At 42.4% G+C, this 19532-nt stretch overlaps 1 protein-coding gene across 4 annotated transcripts in view; it reads left to right on the forward strand.

The window, feature by feature from the left end:
- Window positions 1–13738: 13738 nt before the first annotated feature.
- The window catches only part of UBXN2A (UBX domain protein 2A), a 40125-nt gene continuing 34331 nt past the window's right edge, over window positions 13739–19532 (forward strand). For all 4 annotated transcript variants that reach the window (XM_082671823.1, XM_082671820.1, XM_082671821.1 and 1 more), the window contains exon 1: window positions 13739–13927. The gene's annotated coding sequence lies outside the window, so the exon portion shown is untranslated. The remainder of the gene's footprint in view (window positions 13928–19532) is intronic.

Consider the following 19532-nt stretch of genomic DNA (forward strand, 5'->3'; position numbering starts at 1 on the left):
ATGCACCTAGAGCCTGTGCTCCATGACAAGAGAAGCCACCACAATAAGAAGTCCACGCACTGCAACAAAGAGTAGCCCCTGCTCGCTGCAACTAGAGAAAGTCCACGCGCAGCAACGAGGACCCAATGCAGCCAAAAATAAATATAAATTTATAAAAAAAAAAAAAGAAATCAACCAACCAACCTTCCCATCACTAATCTCCAGGAAGCTGCAAGAACTGCCTTTCCCAACATTTACACTAAGAATGAGAGGGCAAAAAAAATATCCCTTAAGAATTCAAAACAACAAACGGATCCTCAGATTTACAGGCTAAAGTCACCAAATCTGATAGGTATGAAAAACCTCAGGACGATAATTGAAATAGGCTTAAGTCAAAAGTGATCCTAAGCACAAAGCAAAGGCAAATGTAAATTATCTCCAAAAGAATGCAGCTTCAACAGGATATACAAAAACTCATGAATATGACTCAGTTAAAAACAAATCATCAGGGCTTCCCGGGTGGCGCAGTGATTGAGAGTCCGCCTGCCGATGCAGGGGACACGGGTTCGTGCCCCGGTCCTGGAAGATCCCACGTGCCGCGGAGTGGCTGGGCCCGTGAGCCATGGGCGCTGAGCCTGCGCGTCCGGGGCCTGTGCTCAGCAACGGGAGTGGCCACAACAGTGAGAGGCCCGAGTACCGCAAAAAAAAAAAAAAAAAAAAAACATCAAAAATAGCTAACACATACACACACAAAAAGCCAGCCAGCACAAAAGAATAGACAACAGAATGAGACCCACAATTTTATATTCAGATATGTACTATACATCAAAGATTAGAAAATATTATTAAGCAAAAATGACAGTAAATTTTAAAAGAATGAGATAGAACACATAAAAATAAAAAGATTAGGGCTTCCCTGGTGGCTCAGTGGTTGAGAGTCCGCCTGCCGATGCGGGGACACGGGTTCGTGCCCCGGTCCGGGAAGATCCCACATGCTGCGGGGTGGCTGGGCCCGTGAGCCATGGCCGCTGAGCCTGCACGTCCGGAGCCTGTGCTCCGCAACAGGAGAGGCCACAACAGTGAGAGGCCCACGTACCGCTAAATAAATAAATAAATAAATAAATAAAAAAGATTAGAGTTAGAGGTGAATCATGACCTAAACAAGAAAAAAACCAATAACTTGGAGCTCATCAAATTTAAGACTTTTGCTCTGTGAATGACCCTGTAAAGATTATAAAAACCACACAACAGACTGGAAGAAAATGTTTACAGACCACATATCTCACAAAGGACTCACTTAAATATAAAAGGAACTCTCAAAATTCAGCATTGAAAAAAACAATCCAGGGCTTCCCTGGTGGCGCAGTGGTTGAGAGTCCACCTGCCAATGCAAGGGACACGGGTTTGTGCCCCCGTTTGGGAAGATCCCACATGCCGCGGAGCGGCTGGGCCCGTGAGCCATGGCCACTGAGCCAGCGCGTCCGGAGCCTGTGCTCCGCAACAGGAAAGGCCACAGCAGTGAGAGGCCTGCGTACCGCAAAAAAAAAAAACAATCCATTAGAAAATGAGGAAAAGATCAGAAGTTATTTCACGTAAGAGGATATATAGATGGAAAATAAGCATACGGAAAGTTTTCAGGGGTGGCGCAGTGGTTAAGACGCCACGCTCCCAATGCAGGGGGCCTGGGTTCAACCCCTGGTCAGGGAACTAGATCCCATGTGCATGCCACAACTAAGAGTTCACATGCCACAACTAAGGAGCCCGCGTGCCGCAACTAAGACAGAGCACAACCAAATTAAATAAATAAATAAAATATTTGAAAAAAAGAAAGATTTCAACATCATTAACCAATAGTGAAATGCAAATTGAGACCATGATGAGTTATTATTACACACCTGTTAGAAAAACTAAAAAAAATAGTAACAATACCAAATGCTGGTGAAGAGGCAAAGAAACTGGATTATTCATTCATTGCTGGTGAGAATGCAAAATGGTACAGCAAATCCCAATATGAAAAGCAGTTTGATGGTTTCTTAAAAATTTAAATATACACTTAACAATACAGTCCCTATTGCAACCCTGTGTATTTATTCCAAAGAAATGAAAATTATATCCACATAAAAACCTGTATAACATAGTTCATTGCAGCTTTATTTGTAATAGCCAAAAAAAAGTCACTCATAGGTCAAAGGTTAAACAAACTTTGGTACATCCAACACGGAATACTGCTCAACAATAAAAAGGAATTAACTAGTAATATATGCAAAAATGTATGAATCTCAAAGGCATTACACTTAAGCAGAAGGAAGGAAATCATATATATGACAGCATAAAACAAAATAGAAAGCAAATAATAGAGAAATTCAAAATCAAAAGTTGATTCCTGGGAGTTCCCTTCTGGTCTATTAGTTCAGATTTGTCACTTTTACTGCAGAGGCCCAAGTTCAATCCCTGGTTGGGGAAATGAGATCCCGCAAGCTGTGTGCCACGCCCAAAATAAAATAAAAAACGTTCATTTCTGTAAAAAGGAAAAAAAAGAGAGAGAAAGAGAGAAAGTAAAGATAATCCACTAGCCAGACCAGTCAAAGGGGGAAAAAAAGCGAGAAGACCCAAATTACAAATTTCAAGAATGAAGTATAAACATCACTCAAGATCTTAGACTTCAAGTAGCAAACTATTTTCTTGTTATAAATGGCCAGTTTGTAAATATCTCAGGCTTTGCAGGCCACCCATGGTGTATTTCACGTACTCTTTGTTTTGATTTGATTTTTGGTTTTTTGCTTGCTTTTTTTGTTTTGTTTGTTTTGTTTTGTTTTTTAACAATACTTTAAAAATGTAAAAACCATTCTTAGTTCACAAATGTACATAAATAGGCCACAGACTAGATTTGGCCCACAGGCTGCTAATTGCCAACCTCTACTATGAACTTTAAAGGGACAACTAATAAATAATAAGGAAGAAAAAGTTATTTTAAAAAAGAAAATAATAATAATAAGGAACAACTTAACTTTATGCCAGTAAGTTCCAAAACATAGGTAGACAAATTACCTGAAATAAAACTAATTACTAAAGTTCACTCATAAAGAAATAGATAACCTGAATACCCATATTATTAATTAAAGGAATTAAATATGTAATTAAATACTATTCCACAAATGTTACACCAGTCCCAGATGACTTCACTGGTGAATTCTATCCAATATGTAAGGAAAAACAATACCAGTTTTATCCTAACCCTAACCCTGATTCTTTTGGAATATAAAAGAAATATTTCTCAATTCACTTACAAAGTCAGCATAACCCTTATATTAAAACCAATAGCATAAAATAAACCCACAAACTAATTATTATACATATATAAAGAGAGACAAAAAAATTCCTTAACAAAATATTATGAAATCAAATCCATGAATATATAAAAAGACTGATAAATCATGACCAAGTGGGATTTACCCCAGGAACACAAGATTGGTTAAACATTTGAAACTGAAATAATCAGTGTAATTCATCATATCCAACAATAAAGAAGAAAAACCATAAGGTCATCTGAGTAGATCTAAAAAAACATTTAACATATTCAACATCTATTTGTGATTTTAGCAAACTCAGTAAAGTAGGAATAGAAGGTAATTTCCTCAGCCTTATAAAGAGCACCACAGGGACTTCCCTGGTGGTCCAGTGGTAAAGAATCCTCCTTACAATGCAGGGGACGTGGGTTCGATCCCTGATCAGGGAACTAAGATCCCACATGCTGCAGGGCAACCAAGGCTGCGCGCCACAACTACTGAGCTCACACACATCAACTAGAGAGCCTGCGTGCCACAGACTACAGAGTGCACGCACCCTGGAGCCTGTGTGCCACAACTAGAGAGAAACCCGGATGCCACAATGAAAAATCCCGCATGCCTCAACGAAGGTCCTGCGTGCTGCAACTAAGACCCGACACGGCCAAAAATAATTTAAAAAAAAAATCCTATATCCAGCATCATAATAAATGGTGAAATTGATTTCTTTCCCCCTAATTTCAGGAACAAGGCAAGGATGTCTGCTCTAATCATTTCTATTCAACACTGGACTGAAAGTCCTAGGCAATGCAATAGTAAAGAAAAGTAAATAAAAGGTATATAATTTGGAAATGAAGAAGGAACTATTATGTCCTATGATAATCTCATGGGAAATCTTAAAAACAATAATAATAATAAATAAATAAATAAATAAACTAGTAGGTCTAATATGTGATAAAGTTTAGCAAAGTCAAAAGGCATCAATTTATAAAAAATTTATTTCTGTACAGTTGTAATGAACAATATATAATCTATATACTGAAAACTAAAAAACACTGCTAAGGAAAAAAAGGAAGATCTAAGTAAGTGGAGAGATTTACCAGATGACTTAATATTGTTAGGATGAAAATTATTATCCCCAAATTGATCAACAGATCCAAGCCAATCCCAGTCAAAATCCCAGCAGACATTTTGTAGAAATTGAGAAACTGAATCATCACCTAAACAATCAGGAAAAGACAAAAATAGAGAACTTACACTACTTCATTTTAAGTCTTACTACAAAGGTATAATAATATAGTGTAGATATATAATCAAATAGCTCAATGGAAAAGAATAGAGTCCAGAAAGAAACTCACATATATGGTTAATTGATTTTTGCAAGGAGGACAAGGTAATTAAGAGAGAAAGGATAGGCTTTTCAATTAATGATTCTACAATAGAACAACTGTATATCCCTGTGGCAAGGGAGGCGGGGAAGCCTTGACCATTACCTCATTCTATGTAGAAAGAATAACTTCAAATTGATCACACACTTAAACACAAGGCCAAAACTATAAATTTTTTACAATAAAACCTACCTTGGGGCTTCCCTGGTGGCGCAGTGGTTGAGAGTCCGCCTGCCGATGCAGGGGACATGGGTTCGTGCCCCGGTCCGGGAAGATCCCACCTGCCGCGGAGCAGCTGGGCCCGTGAGCCATGGCCGCTGGGCCTGCGCGTCCGGAGCCTGTGCTCGGCAACGGGAGAGGCCACAGCAGTGAGAGGCCTGCATACCGCAAAAAAAAAAAAAAAAAAAAAACCCTACCATGGGGTAGGCAAAGTCTTATTACAAAGGACCCAAAAATGGGACTTCCCTGGCAGTCCAGTGGTTAAGACTCCATGCTTCCGTTGCAGGGGGCACTTGTTTGATACCTGGTCAGGGAACTGAAATCCTGCATGCCACAGGGCATGGCCAAAAAAAAAAGGGCACCAAAACATAAACTATTAAGGAAAAAGTTGATAGATTGGGCCTTCACTTTGAAAACCACTTTTAAGAAAATTAAAAGGCAAGCCATGGGGAATTCCCTGGCAGTCCAGTGATTAAAACTTGGCACTTTCACTGCTGTGGTAAGCCACAGACTGGGAGAAAGTATTGATAAAAATAAGAACAGAAAATAATGATAATAGAATATAAAGACTTAACTGAAAGGATAAGCAAGGACAAAATTAGTTGGTTTTTTTGTTTTTTTGCTTTACTTCTGATGAAGTTAAGGTAGACACTGTAACTCTATAAGGAGGTCCTTAGAGAAGAGTTGGTACTGATTCCATAAGTATAAGATGAGTTCCAAGAGACGGTATTTCTAAGAAGCATGACACATTTTATGAACACTGAATCATTAGACAAAATCAGAATTGGTGACATTAGTATTTTATACTCTCCAATATGATAACTACCACATATGGCTATTTAAATCTAAATTTAAGGAGCTTCCCTGGTGGCACAGTGGTTAAGACTCCGCCTGCCAATGCAGGGAACACAGGTTTGAGCCCTGGTCCGGAAAGATCCCACATGCCACAGAGCAACTAAGCCCGTGCACCACAACTACTGAGCCTGCACTCTAGAGCCTGTGAGCCACAACTACTGAGCCCACGTGTCACAACTACTGAAGCCCGCACACCTAGAGCCCGTGCTCTGCAACAAGAGAAGCCACCGCAATGAGAAGCCCACACATCACGGCGAAGAGTAGCCCCCGCTTGCCGCGACTATAGAAAGCCTGTACTCAGCAACAAAGACCCAATGCAGCCATAAATAAACAAACAAATAAATAAAAAATGGATCAAACACCTTATGTAAGAGCAAAACCTATAGAATGCTTAGGAAAAAACATAGAGGAAAATCTTCATGACATTTGATTTGGCAATAGTTTCTGCCAAAAGCACAAGGGGAAAAAAAGAAAAAACAGATAAACTGAACTTTATCAAAATTAAAAACTTGTGTATCAGGGACTTCCCTGCAGTCCAGTGATTAAGATGTCACCTTCCGGGGCTTCCCTGGTGGCACAGTGGTTGAGAGTCCGCCTGCCAATACAGGGGACACAGGTTTGAGCCCTGGTCTGGGAAGATCCCACGTGCCACGGAGCACCTAAGCCTGTGTGCTACAACTACTGAGCCTCTGCACTAGAGCCTGCAATCCACAACTACTGAGCCTGAGTGCCCCAACTACTGAAGCCCGCGTGCCTAGAGCCTGTTCTCTGCAACAAGAGAAGCCACCGCAATGAGAAGAGAAGCCCGTGCACCGCAATGAAGAGTAGCCCCCACTCACCGCAAGTAGAGAAAGCCTGTGCACAGCAATGAAGACCCAATGCAGCCATAAATAAAATAAATAAATTTATTTTTTTAAAAAATGTCACCTTCCAATACAGGGGGTGTGTGTTCGATTCCCAGTGGGGGAGCTAAGATCTCACATGCCTTGTGGCCAAAAAACCAAAACATAACATAGAAGCAATATTATAACAAATTCAATAAAAGACTTTAAAAATGGTCCACATCAAAAAAATCTTTAAGAAAAAAACAAAAACTGGGCTTCCCTGGTGGCGCAGTGGTTGGGAGTCCGCCTGCCGATGCAGGGGACACGGGTTCGTGCCCCGGTCTGGGAAGATCCCACATGCCACAGAGCGGCTGGGCCCGTGAGCCATGGCCGCTGGGCCTGCGTGTCCGGAGCCTGTGCTCCGCAACAGGAGAGGCCACAACAGTGAGAGGCCCGTGTACCGCAAAAAAAAAAAAAAAAAAAAAAAAAAAAAGGGCAAAGGACTTGATTAGACATTTCTCCAAATAAGATATACAAAAGTTAAGAGCCGCATGAAAAGATATTCAACATCGTTAGTCACTAGGGAAATACAAATCAAAACTGTAATGAGATACCACTTCACACCCATTAAGATGGCTATTTTATAAAAAACAAACAAAAACAGAAAATAACAAGTGTGTTGAGGATACGGAGAAATTGAAACCCTTGTTCATTGCTGACTGGAACGTAAAATGCTGCACTTATTTTACACCTTGGCAGTTCCTCAAAAAATTAAACATAGAAATACCATATGGGGACTTCCCTGGTGGTCCAGTGAGTAAGACTCTGTGCTCCTAATGAAGGGGGCCCAGGTTTGATCCCCGGTCGGATAATGCATGCATGCCACAACTAAGAGTTCACATGCCACAGCTAAGAAGTCCGCATGCTGCAACTAAAGATCATGCATGCCGCAACTAAAGATCACACATGCTGCAACTAAGACCTGGCGCAGCCTAAATAAATAAATAAATATTTTAAAAAAGGAAAAGAAATACCATATGATCCATTAATTCCATGTCTAGGTATATACCCAAAAGAACTGAAAGCAGGGACTTAATTGGATACTTGTACACCAATGTTCACAGCAGCATTATTCACAATAGTCAAGAGGTAGAAACAATCCAAATGTCCATCCACAGATGACTGAATAAACAGAATGTGATATATATTGTATACATACAATGGAATATTTTTAACATAAAAAGGAATGAAATTCTGATATCATACAACATGATGAACTTGTAAAACATTAAACTAAGTGAAATAAGCCAGACACAAAAGGACAAATATGATACGATTCCTCTTATAAGAGGTACCTAGAATAGGGCAACTTCATAGAGATAGAAAGAGATTATCAGAGGCTGGAGGAATGGGGGAGCGGATTGAGGAGTTATTGTTAAAATGGATACAGAGTTTCTGTTTGGGTGATGAAAAAGTCTTGGAAGTGGATAGTGGTGAGTTGCACAAGATTGTGAAAGTACTTAATGCCACTTAAAAATGGTAAAGAAAAAAAAAAAAAAAGGACTTCCCTGGTGGCACAGTGGTTAAGAATGCACCTGCCAATGCAGGGGACATGGGTTCGAGCCCGTGCACCACAACTACTGAGCCTGTGCTCTAGAGCCCGCGAGCCACAACTACTGAAGCCCGCACGCCTAGAGGCCATGATCCGCAACAAGAGTAGCCACTGCAATGAGAAGCCCGTGTACCACAATGAAGAGTAGCCCCTGCTTGCCACAACTAGAGAAAGCCCGCAGACAGCAACAAAGACCCAACACGGCCAAAAGTAAAATAAACAATAAAATAACAAAAAAAGCAACTGAGCTTATTAAAAAAAAAGATCATATTAAAAAAAAGGTAGGCCTTCCCTGGTGGCGCAGTGGTTGAGAGTCTGCCTGCCAATGCAGGGGACACGGGCTCGTGCCCCGGTCCGGGAAGATCCCACATGCCGCGGAGTGGCTAGGCCCGTGAGCCATGGCCGCTGAGCCTGCGCGTCCGGAGCCTCTGCTCCGCAACGGGAGAGGCCACAACAGTGAGAGGTCCGCGTACCGCAAAAAAAAAAAAAAAAATGGTAAAAAAACAAACCAAACCAAAACAATAACAAAAACCCTACAGTATTTTGATTATTGTTCTATTGTTAACAGAAGTCAAAAAATAGATCAGCAGAACAGAACACAGACCCAGAATACAGGGCCCAGAACAATCCTCAGCATTGATGGGGATTTGGTATATAAGGTAGCATTCCAAATTTGTAAGAAAAAAAGGGACTGTTTGTTAATGGTCTTGGGACCATGAGCTCTATCTATTAGATATTACACAAGATAAGTATACCTAGATCTAAGTCCAAGATGTCAAGCAAGATGGAAGGGCATTAAAATAGATCATTCACTGAATATAGTTAAGCAGATTAAAATAGAAGGTTAACTACAGATGTACTAATACCCCCTTCCCAGATGCCCAACTAAAAGATTAATAGGAAACCAATAAACAGATTTGCACTGAAAAAAATTAATCAATGTAATACACTAAATTAATAGAATGAAGAAAAAAAAACACATGATCATCTCAATTGACACAGAAAAGTATTTGGCAAAATCCAAGAAACTTTCATGATAAAAACACTCAACAAACTATGACTAGAAGGGAGTTTCTTCAACATGAGAAAGGGCAATCATACTCAATGGTGAAAGGTTAAAAGCTTTCCCCTTAAGATTATGAATAAGACAAGGAAGCCCAGTTTTGCCATTTCTATTCAAAATTATATGGGAAGTTCTAGCCAGAATAATTAGGCAAAAATTTTAAATAAATAAATGCCATCCAAATTAGAAAGAAGTAAAACTATCTCTATTCACAGATGATGTGATCTTGTATGTACAAAATACTACCGAATCTATTTTAAATTTTTAAATTTTTATTTGTTTTATTTTTTGGCCATGCTGCACGGCTTGCAGGATCTTAGTTCGCTGACCAGGGATTGAACCCGGGCCCCAGGCAGTGAAAACGTGGAGTCCTAATCACTGGACTGCCAGCGTATTCCCAAGAACCTATTTTTTAAAACCCACACAACTATCAGAGCTAATAAATGAATTCAGCAAAGGTGCTGTATACAAGATCAACACACAAAAATCAGTGGTATACACTAATGATGAAAAATCCCAAAGGAAATTAAGAAAGCAATTCCTTTCAGAACAGCATCAATAAAAATAAAATACTTAGGAATAAATTTAACCAAGGAGGTACAAGACTTGTACACTGAAAACTACAAAACAAAGAAGACATAAGTAAATGGAAAGATGTCCATATTCATGGTTTGAAAAAACTTAACACTGTTAAGATGTCAATACTCGAATTGCTCTACCAATTCAAAGCAATTCCTACTAAAATTCTTTTTTTTTTTTTTTACAGAAAAGAAAGAGCTGGTCTTAAATTGCAAGGGACCTGGAATAACCAAAACAATTTTTAAAAAGAACAAAGTTGGAGGACTCACACTTCCTGATTTAAAAACCTACTATAAAGCTACAGTAATTAAAACATTATGGGGGGCTTCCCTGGTGGCACAGTGGTTGAGAATCTGCCTGCTAATGCAGGGGACACGGGTCCGAGCCCTGATCTGGGAGGATCCCACATGCCACAGAGCAACTAGGCCCGTGAGCCACAACTACTGAGCCTGCGCGTCTGGAGCCTGTGCTCTGCGACAAGAGAGGCTGCGATAGTGAGAGGCCCGCACACCGTGATGAAGAGTGGCCCCCGCTTGCCACAACTAGAGAAAGCCGTCGCACAGAAACGAAGACCCAACACAGCAAAAATAAATAAATAAATTACTAAACTCCTACCCCCAACATCTTAAAAAAAAAAAAAACATTATGGTACTGTAAGCAGCTCTTTGCAGGAGATCACCCTCAGCAGAAAGCCCCTTTTCTTGTCATTTTAGCAAAGCTATAGTATAACTAATTTTTAACCCCCATGCTCTACTCATCTCTGGCCCACACACACCTTTCAAATCTTTTAATCACACAATACTTTGCCTAACTTGTCAGTTCTTTCCATAGATCAAAGAAGTCGAAATGAAGAATAAGTAATTAACAGATGACCAAATCTCTCCCCTAGCTTCCCCTTCAGTAATCTCCCGCACAAACTGTGTGACCAAACTGTGTGAACCAAGCTGTATAACATCTAGAGGAAGATCACAAGAAGTCAACGAGCCTGCAGACAGGTGGGGGATGGCAACGACTCTGACCCCATATCGCAATGATTAACTGAGATTACTTCTCTCCTTCCCTTTAAAACTTTCATGGCTGAGCAGAATTTTCGGAGGTGGTTTTTCGGGGACCTTGAGTCCACCATCACCCCAGATTGCCAGCATTCTGATTTTTGTTTTAATAAATTCATTTATTATTTATTTATTTTATTGTTGGTTGCATTGGGTCTTCATTATTGCACGCAGGTTTTCTCTAGTTGCGGTGAGTGGGGCTACTCTTCGTTGTGGTGCGTGGGCTTCTCATTGCAGTAGCTTCTCTTGTTGAGGAGCACAGGCTCTAGGCATGCAGGCTTCAGTAGTTGTGGCACGTGTGCTCAGTAGTTGTGGCTCACGGGCTCTAGAGCGCAGGATCAGTAGTTGTGGCTCTCGGGCTTAGTTGCTCCATGGCATGTGGAATTTTCACGGACCAGGGCTCAAACCCGTGTCCCCTGAATTGGCAGGCGGATTCCTAACCACTGTGCCACCAGGGAAGTGCCCAGCATTCTGATTAGAGGCACCTTTCCTCTGCTACCTGTAAGGCCAACTGGCCCGAGGCAGGGGAACGCAATCAGACTCACAGGTTGCATCAGACCGAAACTTTCCGGACCACCCACTTCCAGAAACTGACGTGGAGACTTTCCGGACCACCCAGTTCTAGGAACTGACCTGGAGACTTTCCACCCGGAGCAGCCTTCCCGCCTTTCGAGGGGCGAGACTAACGATCCCAAGACGGATGCAACCGGCACTGGATATTGCCAAGAGACCACCAAATAAGGAATAACCTGCGCCCTCTCGGATTCACCACACCCCTTTCCCTTCTTCCCCTATAAATTCTGCCCAAACCCTCGCCCGGGCGCGACTTCTCTGGCCCCTTTCTCTCGGACCAGTGAACCTCGCCCAGGAGCGGGCCCAAGTAAAGCTTGTTTAAGCTCTCCTCCGTTTCTTGGTGCCGTTCCTTACACTACCAACATTTGTGAGTATGTAACTGACTTTGTAAGCGGCAAGCAGCAGAACCCCCATTGGATAACAGCACAGGTGTAAGGACAGACATATAGATAAATGGAACAGAATTTTGAGTCCAGAAATAAACCAACATATCTAGGGTCAGTTGATTTTTGACCAGGGAAGAGTCCTCTCTTTATCAAATGGTCCTGGGACAAAAAAGAACAGGAAAAAGAAGAGGCCTCACATCAAGGCCATTCATAGAAAAGTCTCTTTGCCCTAAGGAATCAAAGTAACTCCTTACCAGTGGCTTCAACAGACAAGATTTCTGGAGAACTGGTTTGAAGCTGAACTCACCACGGGATCCCAGAATTGCTCTCGTAAAGAAGAGTTCAAAAGACTCAGAGGGTGCCTTTACCTGTGTGGGGATGACAGGGGCCTGTAGGTGAGGCCCAGTATCAATCTGAATTCCAGCACTAAAAACTATCAAGTAAAAGGGAGATGGGCTCTGTGCGATGCCCTAGAGGGGTGGGATAGGGAGGCTGGAAGGGAGGCAATATGGGGACATGTGTATGCATATGGCTGATTTCCTTTGTTGTGCAACAGAAACTAACACAGTATTGTGAAGCAAGTATATTCCAAGATTTATTTTTTTAAAAAAAAGGAAAAAAGGAAGAAAAAGATAGAGAGGGAGAGAGATAGAAAGGGAGAGAGAGAGATAGAGACAGAAAGAAATAGGAAGGAAGGGAGGGAGGGAGGAACAAAGGAACAAAGGATGCACCTTTCACTGAACTGCCTAACCCAGTAGAATATTCCTGCTGTAACAAATGTCCCTTAGTTTACAATAATAAATGTTTTGTCCAAGTATTTATGTAAAAAAAAAACTCACGTAAAAACAAATATGAAATAGAGATTATATTTGAAAGGATTATTGGGGGGAGGGGGAAGACTACTGAAATAAGGCTGGAGGACAATTACAATGGGGAGAATGTTCAATTGTCAAAAAAAAAAAAATCCTGGATTTAGATAAAGAGAGACTTTATTGGAAAGGTTTATTCCAAGAAGAGGAAAAGGAACTACTGCAATGGGGTTTGGGGGATGAGGCAACAACCATCGCTACAGGGCAAGGCTATGACCGTGAAGTCTGCAACTGTCTCCAAGGTCAGACAGAAAATGGCCCTTCTTGTATAGGGAGGAGCGAACAAAGGCTACAAAGAACTGGGTGTGGGGCACAGTGGAATGGGTGGGTGGAGGTGGCAGTGATCGCGTGGCAGATCAGAGTGGTTTACATGGAGGTCAGCCTATTTTTCAGGAGTGATGGTGAAGGAGGGCTTGTACGCTGGATCAGGATTAGGGTGGGTCAAAGTTTAGGAGCCTGGAGGAAGGAGAGAAGCTTAAGTTTGGTCAAAACAAGGTAGCTGGTATTTTGTCCAGATTGGTCAGTGAGAACAATAAGTAAAGCTAATCATTTATGAGGCAAAAAAAAAAAAAGGGCATTTGGAGGGTCTATGTCTGACCTTGTCATAGGTAAACAAGGGGGCATCCCTGAGTCTTATCTAAACCACGTGGGGAAGGGTGGTTTCTTCCTTGCTGTCAGCCCTTTCAGGGGCATGAAAGGATGGGAGAATTTTTTTTTAACCTTCGCTTTCCAGAATCACAGGTCTCAGGTGAAGTTCAACATGGTCAGAATGCAGGTAAATCTCTCCACGGATTCAATCAGCGGCTGACGACGTAGGGAGGTAAGTTGATGCTGGGTTCTCAGGTAGGTAGCTCTCTGCATTTCCCGCGTCGGGTGAAGAGGCAAGGAGCAGCAGCGCCCACGGGAAGAAAGCGGCGGCCGCCATTCGCGCGGGTAACGCTGCGGCCCGAAGCGGCCGGCGCCGCCAGCCCCGCCCCCGCGCGCCCCCGCGCGGCCCCCGCGGCCCCGCGCGCGCTCTCGGGTCTGCGCAGAGCCGGCCTCGGCGCGTCCTCGGCGCCGGGCGGCAGTGACCGAGGGAGGCGCGCAGGGTCGCAGCGGCGCGGCAGCCGAGCTTGAGAGGGTCTGGGGACAGTAGTGCTCCCGGTGTGAGGGGCGGCGGCGGCGCCCGCGGTCCCTGAGCGAATTGAGGACGAGGCCGCGAGGCGACGGCGCGGCGGGGCCCCCTCCAGCGGCCGCGCCCGGAGGTGAGTTTCCTGGGGCCGCGCCGCGCTCCTGGGCCGGCCGCCGGGGGTGGGCGGGCGCTTCCCGGGCGGGGCGGTGGCGGTCGTTGGGTCGGGCCGAGTCGCCGCACCCGGTCTTTGTCTCGGTTTCGGTGCTCGCGTCTGTGACCCCGAAAGGGCACAGTCGCGCGACGGCCGGGGCGGGACTCCTGGTCAGCGCAGGTGAGGCGCGGCTTTCCCGAGCGGCGGACTCCGGGAAAGCGCCACGGTGGTTTTCTCTCTCTGCGAGCGCTCGGAAACTTCGAGTTCTCTAATCTCAAAATGCAGAAGTGCAGTACAGAAATCCAGAGCATGTCTGTTTGGGGTGGACATTTCTTCGGTAACTTCATTAGCTGCCTCCCGCAGCTCACTTTTGTAGGCTAGATGGTCTCTGTTTTATATTTAATTTCTTTTTTTCTGTGTCCGATTTTTATTTGCAGTTTGTTACTTGTTAGCAATGACGAACGTTAGTGTGGCATCCAGCGTTGCTTCCTTCGTACTTATTCGAGATCACAGAAAATAAAGACAGGTGGGACTTCCCTGGCGGTCCAGTGGTTAAGATTCCGCGCTTCCCTTTAAGGGGCGCGGGTTCCTCCTCTAGTCGGGGGAACTAACATCCCGCATGCTGAAAGGCGACCAAAAAAGTAAATTTAAAAGAAGTAATAGTAGGGCTTCCCTGGTGGCGCAGTGGTTGAGAGTCCGCCTGCCGATGCAGGGGACACGGGTTCGTGCCCCGGTCCTGGAAGATCCCACATGCCGCGGAGCGGCTGGGCCCGTGAGCCGTGGCCGCTGAGCCTGCGCGTCCGGAGCCTGTGCTCCGCAACGGGAGAGGCCACAACAGTGAGAGGCCCGCGTACCGCAAAAAAGAAAAAAAGTAATAATAAAGATAGGAAATTGACAGTCTGTGTTTATGTCAATGTGGAATTGTAAAGTGTGACAGATTGTATAAGCGACGTGAAAACCAGCTTCTTCACTTCGTAGTCATAGCTCAAGTGTGTTTTTGGACTGTTGATAAGGTTTTTAATTATATTGATACTTTAGTTTTAATGGGAAACTTTAAAAGTTGATGTGTCTTATGTGTAAATATGCTGAAAGTCATATTGATTTAAAAAGCAGTTAAATCCACTGAATGTTGAGCACGTATGTGTAACACTGAAGTTAGAGCGAGGCACTGATGGAATCCAAAAATGAATAAGAATTATGTGCAGGATGGCGGGAGTGATTAAGCACACAAACAGTGATGCAAGGCAAAAACTACAACGCGTTGAGCACTGACTCTTAGCCCTGCGTGTGGTAAATACTTTACATGCATACTTTAATTACTTAATATTTAATGTTAATTACCTAGTTTATCATCCGAGTGTTTTTAGTACCTGTTGTGTGCTGAGTACTAACGATATGATGGTGACCATTATAGGTTTTTGCTTTTAAAGACTTTACATTGTCATTGGAGGACACAAGTAACCACACAAGTGAATGCCAGTCTACTTAGAAGCTAAAAAGGAAGAATGTAGGGTGTTGTGAGCGTATAATTGGGGTACATATCCCAGCTGAAGAAATCAGTTAAAGTTTCCCTAGGAAAAGTAATCTTTGCACTCAAGATATTACGGGTAAGTAGGAATTAGATGAAGGTGACTCCCAAATGAGGGAAGAAAGGTCCAGGTAAAGGAAACCCGTTCCACAGAGGCTTGGGAAGGTTTTGGGAACTGAAGGTCAGAGCAGTTGGAAAGAGTGTGGAAAGCGAAAGGGGGCTGTGGTTAGGGCCCCAGAGATGATATGGGGCCTTTTAAACAATGTTAAGGATTTAGGACCAGCTTTTTCTTTTCTTTCTTTAAACTTTTATAGGGAAGTTTTCAAACCACTCAAATGTAGTGAGAGGACATTGCAGTGAACTCCCCTGTCATGTTATCCAAAGGATTTAGACTTTATTTGAAGAGTAGTGGAAGGTCCCTGAAAGATTTTAAGCAAGGAAGTTACACAGTCAAATTTGTATCTTAATCAAAAAGGTCACCCTGACTCCTGTGTAGACACTGAATTGAATGGGGACAAGAATGGATGTGGGGAAACCACCCAGAGATGGTCGCTGGGACTAGGTTTGTGGCTGTGATGGTGGGGGAAATTCTAATGTAACAGGGAAGAGCCAAATTGGACTCCATGTTGGATCCGTTTCTGTAACCTTTGCTTTCTGCTGCTTTTGTTCACTAAAAGGATAGTGTGTATACATAACGCCCTGCCTGGGGGAACCCTGACCCTCTGCCTGAAGGTTAAACCAAAGTGACTTTGTTCAGGGAAACATCTGGACCCTGTTCCACCTGTGGATGGCCACAAGAAAGAAGAAATTAACACATCCTCTCCTCCAGGCTGGCCATGCCAGGGGATATTTGCAAAACTTATGGCCTTTTTACTTTACTTCCTCATCTCCTCCCCCTCTCTGTGCTATAAAAGAAACTGGCATCCACACCCCTGGAAGATGGTTTTTCAGAGACACTTATCTGCCACCTTCTTGGTCTTCCGGCTTTCCGAATAAAGTCGTATTCCTTGCCTCAGCACCTCGTCTCCGATTTTGGCCAGTTGTGTGGCAAGCAGAGCGAGCTTGGACTCAGTAACACCAAGAGTACATAACTGATCTCTCCTTGCTGTGTTAGCAATTCTATATTCATGCCTTTTGGAGGAATTATGGAAGGTTTTCTTGAGATTGTATTTGAGATGGGTTTTGCAAGGTAAATAACATTTCAGTATGGAGCCCATTCTGAAATGCGAACATCTTGGTGTCAAGAGGATGGCTGACTCAGCAACCTTAACAGTTTCTGCAGAAATTTCACCTTCTAGGATTTTCTCATTTAAATTACTTTTGTCACTATCACTTTGGTCTTTGGGAGCATATAACTCCCTTATTAACAATTTTTTCTAGAAGACAACAAAAATGTATTTTCTTCATTACTGCAATTACAGCTAAGATAAGCTGAAACTTCCCAAAAGATTTCATTTTTTTGTTGTATACATAATAGTTAATAAACTAGAATTCACAAAATATACAAATAAACTGTCTTTTAAAGTGTTTGATCTGATGCTCCCATAGTTTGCTCTTGGAAGCCTAATCCTATTCCATAGAAGATGTAACTGAAAGGTGATCCAATGGTTTCTTTAAAGAGAAACTTCAGCTTCTACATAGCAGGCCTAGTGGCATAATATCTTGATGTAAATCCATAATCTTAAAGAAAATAGCCCATAGTGTATGTTTATAAAAATAAGTAAAATTTGTAATATGCAAGTTTTTCTTTCAAATTTTAATGTATACATTTAAAAGACTACATTTCTTAGTAGTCTAAATCTATTTTGACTGAATTTTCCTTTCAGTCGATCGATATGTTCCAAAAAGCTCAGTCTACTCTGGTTCCTGACTGATTTTATTACTGCAGTTGTTGGGAGTAAGTGAGATAATATTTGAGAAGGTGTTGAGTAAACTGATGTACAGTACAAATGTAAGATGGTAGTGGTACTGATTAGAAGTAAACTGAAGCAAAATGAAGGAAATTCTGTTCATCTGTCCATTCTGATGCCCAGCCTCATACTGGTAACTAAGATATTTGTCAGATGGCTTCTTTATTCTCTACATACAGTACACAACGACTTAGGTTCATTCGTGTCACATGACTGATGATTGTAGACACTCAATAGATACAAATTTTACATGGTCCATTTCCATATTACTGATTTATGGTAGGAAATACCTAAAATAATGGTGACTTTATGTCCATTATAGAATGAGTTTTTACTTCATAATTCTATGCCAAGGATAAACATTCAGTATGTTTTTCCTTGTTAGTCTGTAAACTCCCTGGTGATAGATACTGTGTCTGTCCTATTGACTCTCCTATCATTAGTTGTAAACCAGTGCTTTATACACAGTGGTGGGAGGTTCAGTAAATATACAAATGTTGTTTAATTAGTGAAATCAAAAGTAAAATTTCATAGCCATGTCAAAATTAAAACTTTTAAAAAATTATTATTAAAAAAATTTTTTTTAGTTCTTTTTTTGAGTTTTTATTTATTTTCCTTAATTTTTTTTTGGCTGCGTCAGGTCTTAGTTGTGGCACACGGGATCTTTGTTGAGGCATGCGGGATCCTTTTCGATACAGCGCAGGTCTGCTCAGGTTTCTCTCTAGTTGCAGCGCACGGGCTTCTCTCCAGTTATGGCATGCAGGTTTTCTCTCTCTGGTTGTGGCGCACAGGCTCCAGGGCATGTGGGCTCTCTCACTGAGATGCACGAGCACAGTAGTGGCACGTGGGCTTAGTTGCCTCGCGGCATGTGGTATCTTAGTTTCCTGACAAGGGATTGAACCCACGTCCCCTGCATTGGAAGGCAGATTCTTTACCACTGGACCACCAGGGAAGTCCCCAAATTAAAACTTTTGAGACTTAAGTCTGAAGGTGTTTTCTTACCATAAGTCCTTGTAACAGAGGTTATGATTGTGGGCTGGGAAAAGAGAAGGGAGCATAACATTATTGTATTTCTTTTGTTCTCAAAACAACCTTCTTAGGAGGATAATTATTTCCAAGTTACAAGTTAGGCAACTAGGACTTAGAGAAGTTAAATAACAACACTTAAGCTCAAAAATGATGTAGCCACAAAAACAAACAAACAAACAAAATGATGTAGCCAGTATTCCAGTACAGGATACTTTGAATCCAGGGTCTGTTCTTCATTCTTTTGCTGTCATGAAACAAGTAAAAACAATTATCAGTAGCTTATAGCTACGAAATGATGAAAAACATTAGTAATTTGCTAGAGAACAATAACCTATTAACAGGAAACATAGTGAGATACTCTAAGGATGGCTAGTCCTTGTTTTGCACTTGCTAAGCACTACGGAAGAAACAGGAAATGTGTAAGTTGTGATACCTGTCTTCAAGGATCTTGGATCTAGTAGAGCTAAAAGAAACAATAGTAAATAATATCAGACAATATGATTTAAATGCCAGAAATCTAAATGCTTTAGGAGAGGATTACTAGTAAGGGTTTACTATTTCACCTTTACAGTAGAAGTAGATCTTGAGCTGGGACTTGAAGGATAATTTAGATTTGAATGCCTGGAAGTGAGGCTGGAGATAGATGGGCTCCAGGCTAGGCGTTTACAACTGGCCTCCTGTTCACACCTCCTGGGGTGAGAAGAAGATGGGCTCCAAGCTGGATATTCATTACCAGCCCCCTGTTTACACTTCCTGAAGCAAGAGACAAACGGGCTCCAGGACTACATATCTATGACCGGACTCCTGTCTATATTTCAAGATCTGCACCTCGTTATAAAAACCAGCAACAGGAATAGGGTAAATAACCAGACACTGGGCATTTTTATGGCAGGGACAGAGTGGGACTAAACCCTATTAAAGGATCAAGAGGTCATACACTTCCCATCCTTGGGACAAGGGAGACATTACGCATGTGCAAAAGCCTTCATGGGGTCAAAAAGGCAGGGGATGCCAGACCATAGTAAGTCCTGCTATCTCCTCCCAGAGGCCTTCTTGGTGGGCTCCACCTTAACTTAGGGGTGCGTGCGCATCCAGGGGAGGGTCCAGAAGCAAATTAGGC

The sequence above is a fragment of the Grampus griseus genome, assembly GCF_964374135.1.
Source record: "Grampus griseus genome assembly, chromosome: 15".
In the NCBI taxonomy this organism is placed as follows: Eukaryota; Metazoa; Chordata; class Mammalia; order Artiodactyla; family Delphinidae; genus Grampus; species Grampus griseus.